The following is a 6,000-nucleotide window of genomic DNA, read 5'->3' as shown; positions in this document are numbered from 1 at the left end:
CACCCTGGAAAGTGATGGCCACAGCACCCTGGAAAGTGATGGCCACAGCACCCTGAAAAGTGATGGCCACAGCACCCTGGAAAGTGATGGCCACAGCACCCTGGAAAGTGATGGCCTCATGACCCAGAAAAGTGATGGCCACAGCACCCTGGAAAGTGATGGCCACAGCACCCTGGAAAGTGATGGCCACAGCACCCTGGAAAGTGATGGTCACAGCACCCTGGAAAGTGATGGCCACAGCACCCTGAAAAGTGATGGCCACAGCACCCTGAAAAGTGATGGCCACAGCACCCTGGAAAGTGATGGCCACAGTACCCTGAAAAGTGATGGCCACAGCACCCTGGAAAGTGATGGCCACAACACCCTGGAAAGTGATGGCCACAACACCCGGAAAAGTGATGGCCACAGCACCCTGGAAAGTGATGGCCTCATGACCCTGAAAAGTGATGGCCACAGCACCCTGGAAAGTGATGGCCTCATGACCCTGGAAAGTGATGGCCACAGCACCCTGGAAAGTGATGGCCTCATGACCCTGAAGAGTGATGGCCAAAGCACCCTGGAAAGTGATGGCCACAGCACCCTGGAAAGTAATGGCCACAGCACCCTGAAAAGTGATGGCCACAGCACCCTGGAAAGTGATGGCCTCATGACCCAGAAAAGTGATGGCCACAGCACCCTGGAAAGTGATGGCCACAGCACCCTGGAAAGTGATGGCCACAGCACCCTGGAAAGTGATGGTCACAGCACCCTGGAAAGTGATGGCCACAGCACCCTGAAAAGTGATGGCCACATCACCCTGAAAAGTGATGGCCACAGCACCCTGGAAAGTGATGGCCACAGTACCCTGAAAAGTGATGGCCACAGCACCCTGGAAAGTGATGGCCACAACACCCTGGAAAGTGATGGCCACAACACCCGGAAAAGTGATAGCCACAGCACCCTGGAAAGTGATGGCCTCATGACCCTGAAAAGTGATGGCCACAGCACCCTGGAAAGTGATTGCCTCATGACCCTGAAAAGTGATGGCCACAGCAACCTGAAAAGTGATGGCCACAGCACCCTGGAAAGTGATGGCCACAGCACCCTGGAAAGTAATGGCCACAGCACCCTGAAAAGTGATGGCCACAGCACCCTGGAAAGTAATGGCCACAGCACCCTGAAAAGTGATGGCCACAGCATCCTGAAAAGCGATGGCCTCATGACCCTGAAAAGTGATGGCCACAGCACCCTGGAAAGTGATGGCCACAGTACCCTGGAAAGTGATGGCCACAGCACCCTGGAAAGTGATGGCCACAGCACCCTGAAAAGTGATGGCCACAGCACCCTGGAAAGTGATGGCCACAGCATCCTGAAAAGCGATGGCCTCATGACCCTGAAAAGTGATGGCCACAGCACCCTGGAAAGTGATGGTCACAGCACCCTGGAAAGTAATGGCCACAGCACCCTGGAAAGTGATGGCCACAGCACCCTGGAAAGTGATGGCCACAGCACCCTGAAAAGTGATGGCCACAGCACCCTGGAAAGTGATGGCCACAGCACCCTGGAAAGTGATGGCCTCATGACCCAGAAAAGTGATGGCCACAGCACCCTGGAAAGTGATGGCCACAGCACCCTGGAAAGTGATGGTCACAGCACCCTGGAAAGTGATGGCCACAGCACCCTGAAAAGTGATGGCCACAGCACCCTGAAAAGTGATGGCCACAGCACCCTGGAAAGTGATGGCCACAGTACCCTGAAAAGTGATGGCCACAGCACCCTGGAAAGTGATGGCCACAACACCCTGGAAAGTGATGGCCACAGCACCCTGGAAAGTGATGGCCTCATGACCCTGAAAAGTGATGGCCACAGCACCCTGGAAAGTGATGGCCACAGTACCCTGGAAAGTGATGGCCACAGCACCCTGGAAAGTGATGGCCTCATGACCCTGAAAAGTGATGGCCACAGCACCCTGGAAAGTGATGGCCACAACACCCGGAAAAGTGATGGCCACAGCACCCTGGAAAGTGATGGCCTCATGACCCTGAAAAGTGATGGCCACAGCACCCTGGAAAGTGATGGCCACAGTACCCTGGAAAGTGATGGCCACAGCACCCTGGAAAGTGATGGCCTCATGACCCTGAAAAGTGATGGCCACAGCACCCTGGAAAGTGATGGCCACAACACCCTGGAAAGTGATGGCCACAGCACCCTGGAAAGTGATGGCCACAGCACCCTGGAAAGTGATGGCCACAGCACCCTGAAAAGTGATGGCCACAGGACCCTGGAAAGTGATGGCCACAGCACCCTGGAAAGTGATGGCCTCATGACCCAGAAAAGTGATGGCCACAGCACCCTGGAAAGTGATGGCCACAGCACCCTGGAAAGTGATGGTCACAGCACCCTGGAAAGTGATGGCCACAGCACCCTGAAAAGTGATGGCCACAGCACCCTGAAAAGTGATGGCCACAGCACCCTGGAAAGTGATGGCCACAGTACCCTGAAAAGTGATGGCCACAGCACCCTGGAAAGTGATGGTCACAGCACCCTGGAAAGTGATGGCCACAACACCCTGGAAAGTGATGGCCACAGCACCCTGGAAAGTGATGGCCTCATGACCCTGAAAAGTGATGGCCACAGCACCCTGGAAAGTGATGGCCTCATGACCCTGGAAAGTGATGGCCACAGCACCCTGGAAAGTGATGGCCTCATGACCCTGAAGAGTGATGGCCAAAGCACCCTGGAAAGTGATGGCCACAGCACCCTGGAAAGTAATGGCCACAGCACCCTGAAAAGTGATGGCCACAGCACCCTGGAAAGTGATGGCCTCATGACCCAGAAAAGTGATGGCCACAGCACCCTGGAAAGTGATGGCCACAGCACCCTGGAAAGTGATGGCCACAGCACCCTGGAAAGTGATGGTCACAGCACCCTGGAAAGTGATGGCCACAGCACCCTGAAAAGTGATGGCCACATCACCCTGAAAAGTGATGGCCACAGCACCCTGGAAAGTGATGGCCACAGTACCCTGAAAAGTGATGGCCACAGCACCCTGAAAAGTGATGGCCACAGCACCCTGGAAAGTGATGGCCACAGCACCCTGAAAAGTGATGGCCACAGCACCCTGGAAAGTGATGGCCACAGTACCCTGAAAAGTGATGGCCACAGCACCCTGGAAAGTGATGGCCACAGCACCCTGGAAAGTGATGGCCACAACACCCTGGAAAGTGATGGCCACAGCACCCTGAAAAGTGATGGCCACAGCACCCTGGAAAGTGATGGCCACAGTACCCTGAAAAGTGATGGCCACAGCACCCTGGAAAGTGATGGCCACAACACCCTGGAAAGTGATGGCCACAACACCCGGAAAAGTGATGGCCACAGCACCCTGGAAAGTGATGGCCTCATGACCCTGAAAAGTGATGGCCACAGCACCCTGGAAAGTGATGGCCTCATGACCCTGGAAAGTGATGGCCACAGCACCCTGGAAAGTGATGGCCTCATGACCCTGAAGAGTGATGGCCAAAGCACCCTGGAAAGTGATGGCCACAGCACCCTGGAAAGTAATGGCCTCATGACCCTGAAAAGTGATGGCCACAGCACCCTGGAAAGTGATGGCCTCATGACCCTGGAAAGTGATGGCCACAGCACCCTGGAAAGTGATGGCCTCATGACCCTGAAGAGTGATGGCCAAAGCACCCTGGAAAGTGATGGCCACAGCACCCTGGAAAGTAATGGCCACAGCACCCTGAAAAGTGATGGCCACAGCACCCTGGAAAGTGATGGCCTCATGACCCAGAAAAGTGATGGCCACAGCACCCTGGAAAGTGATGGCCACAGCACCCTGGAAAGTGATGGCCACAGCACCCTGGAAAGTGATGGTCACAGCACCCTGGAAAGTGATGGCCACAGCACCCTGAAAAGTGATGGCCACATCACCCTGAAAAGTGATGGCCACAGTACCCTGAAAAGTGATGGCCACAGCACCCTGGAAAGTGATGGCCACAACACCCTGGAAAGTGATGGCCACAACACCCGGAAAAGTGATAGCCACAGCACCCTGGAAAGTGATGGCCTCATGACCCTGAAAAGTGATGGCCACAGCACCCTGGAAAGTGATTGCCTCATGACCCTGAAAAGTGATGGCCACAGCAACCTGAAAAGTGATGGCCACAGCACCCTGGAAAGTGATGGCCACAGCACCCTGGAAAGTAATGGCCACAGCACCCTGAAAAGTGATGGCCACAGCACCCTGGAAAGTAATGGCCACAGCACCCTGAAAAGTGATGGCCACAGCATCCTGAAAAGCGATGGCCTCATGACCCTGAAAAGTGATGGCCACAGCACCCTGGAAAGTGATGGCCACAGTACCCTGGAAAGTGATGGCCACAGCACCCTGGAAAGTGATGGCCACAGCACCCTGAAAAGTGATGGCCACAGCACCCTGGAAAGTGATGGCCACAGCATCCTGAAAAGCGATGGCCTCATGACCCTGAAAAGTGATGGCCACAGCACCCTGGAAAGTGATGGTCACAGCACCCTGGAAAGTAATGGCCACAGCACCCTGGAAAGTGATGGCCACAGCACCCTGGAAAGTGATGGCCACAGCACCCTGAAAAGTGATGGCCACAGCACCCTGGAAAGTGATGGCCACAGCACCCTGGAAAGTGATGGCCTCATGACCCAGAAAAGTGATGGCCACAGCACCCTGGAAAGTGATGGCCACAGCACCCTGGAAAGTGATGGTCACAGCACCCTGGAAAGTGATGGCCACAGCACCCTGAAAAGTGATGGCCACAGCACCCTGAAAAGTGATGGCCACAGCACCCTGGAAAGTGATGGCCTCATGACCCAGAAAAGTGATGGCCACAGCACCCTGGAAAGTGATGGCCACAGCACCCTGGAAAGTGATGGTCACAGCACCCTGGAAAGTGATGGCCACAGCACCCTGAAAAGTGATGGCCACAGCACCCTGAAAAGTGATGGCCACAGCACCCTGGAAAGTGATGGCCACAGTACCCTGAAAAGTGATGGCCACAGCACCCTGGAAAGTGATGGCCACAACACCCTGGAAAGTGATGGCCACAGCACCCTGGAAAGTGATGGCCTCATGACCCTGAAAAGTGATGGCCACAGCACCCTGGAAAGTGATGGCCACAGTACCCTGGAAAGTGATGGCCACAGCACCCTGGAAAGTGATGGCCTCATGACCCTGAAAAGTGATGGCCACAGCACCCTGGAAAGTGATGGCCACAACACCCGGAAAAGTGATGGCCACAGCACCCTGGAAAGTGATGGCCTCATGACCCTGAAAAGTGATGGCCACAGCACCCTGGAAAGTGATGGCCACAGTACCCTGGAAAGTGATGGCCACAGCACCCTGGAAAGTGATGGCCTCATGACCCTGAAAAGTGATGGCCACAGCACCCTGGAAAGTGATGGCCACAACACCCTGGAAAGTGATGGCCACAGCACCCTGGAAAGTGATGGCCACAGCACCCTGGAAAGTGATGGCCACAGCACCCTGAAAAGTGATGGCCACAGGACCCTGGAAAGTGATGGCCACAGCACCCTGGAAAGTGATGGCCTCATGACCCAGAAAAGTGATGGCCACAGCACCCTGGAAAGTGATGGCCACAGCACCCTGGAAAGTGATGGTCACAGCACCCTGGAAAGTGATGGCCACAGCACCCTGAAAAGTGATGGCCACAGCACCCTGAAAAGTGATGGCCACAGCACCCTGGAAAGTGATGGCCACAGTACCCTGAAAAGTGATGGCCACAGCACCCTGGAAAGTGATGGCCACAGCACCCTGGAAAGTGATGGCCACAACACCCTGGAAAGTGATGGCCACAGCACCCTGGAAAGTGATGGCCTCATGACCCTGAAAAGTGATGGCCACAGCACCCTGGAAAGTGATGGCCACAGTACCCTGGAAAGTGATGGCCACAGTACCCTGAAAAGTGATGGCCACATGACCCTGAAAAGTGATGGCCACAGTACCCTGAAAAGTGATGGCCTCAT

The sequence above is a fragment of the Dendrobates tinctorius genome, unplaced genomic scaffold (genome assembly GCF_039654945.1).
Source record: "Dendrobates tinctorius isolate UK_male_01 unplaced genomic scaffold, ASM3965494v1 ptg000257l, whole genome shotgun sequence".
NCBI lineage: Eukaryota > Metazoa > Chordata > Amphibia > Anura > Dendrobatidae > Dendrobates > Dendrobates tinctorius.
This window is presented reverse-complemented; position numbering follows the sequence as displayed.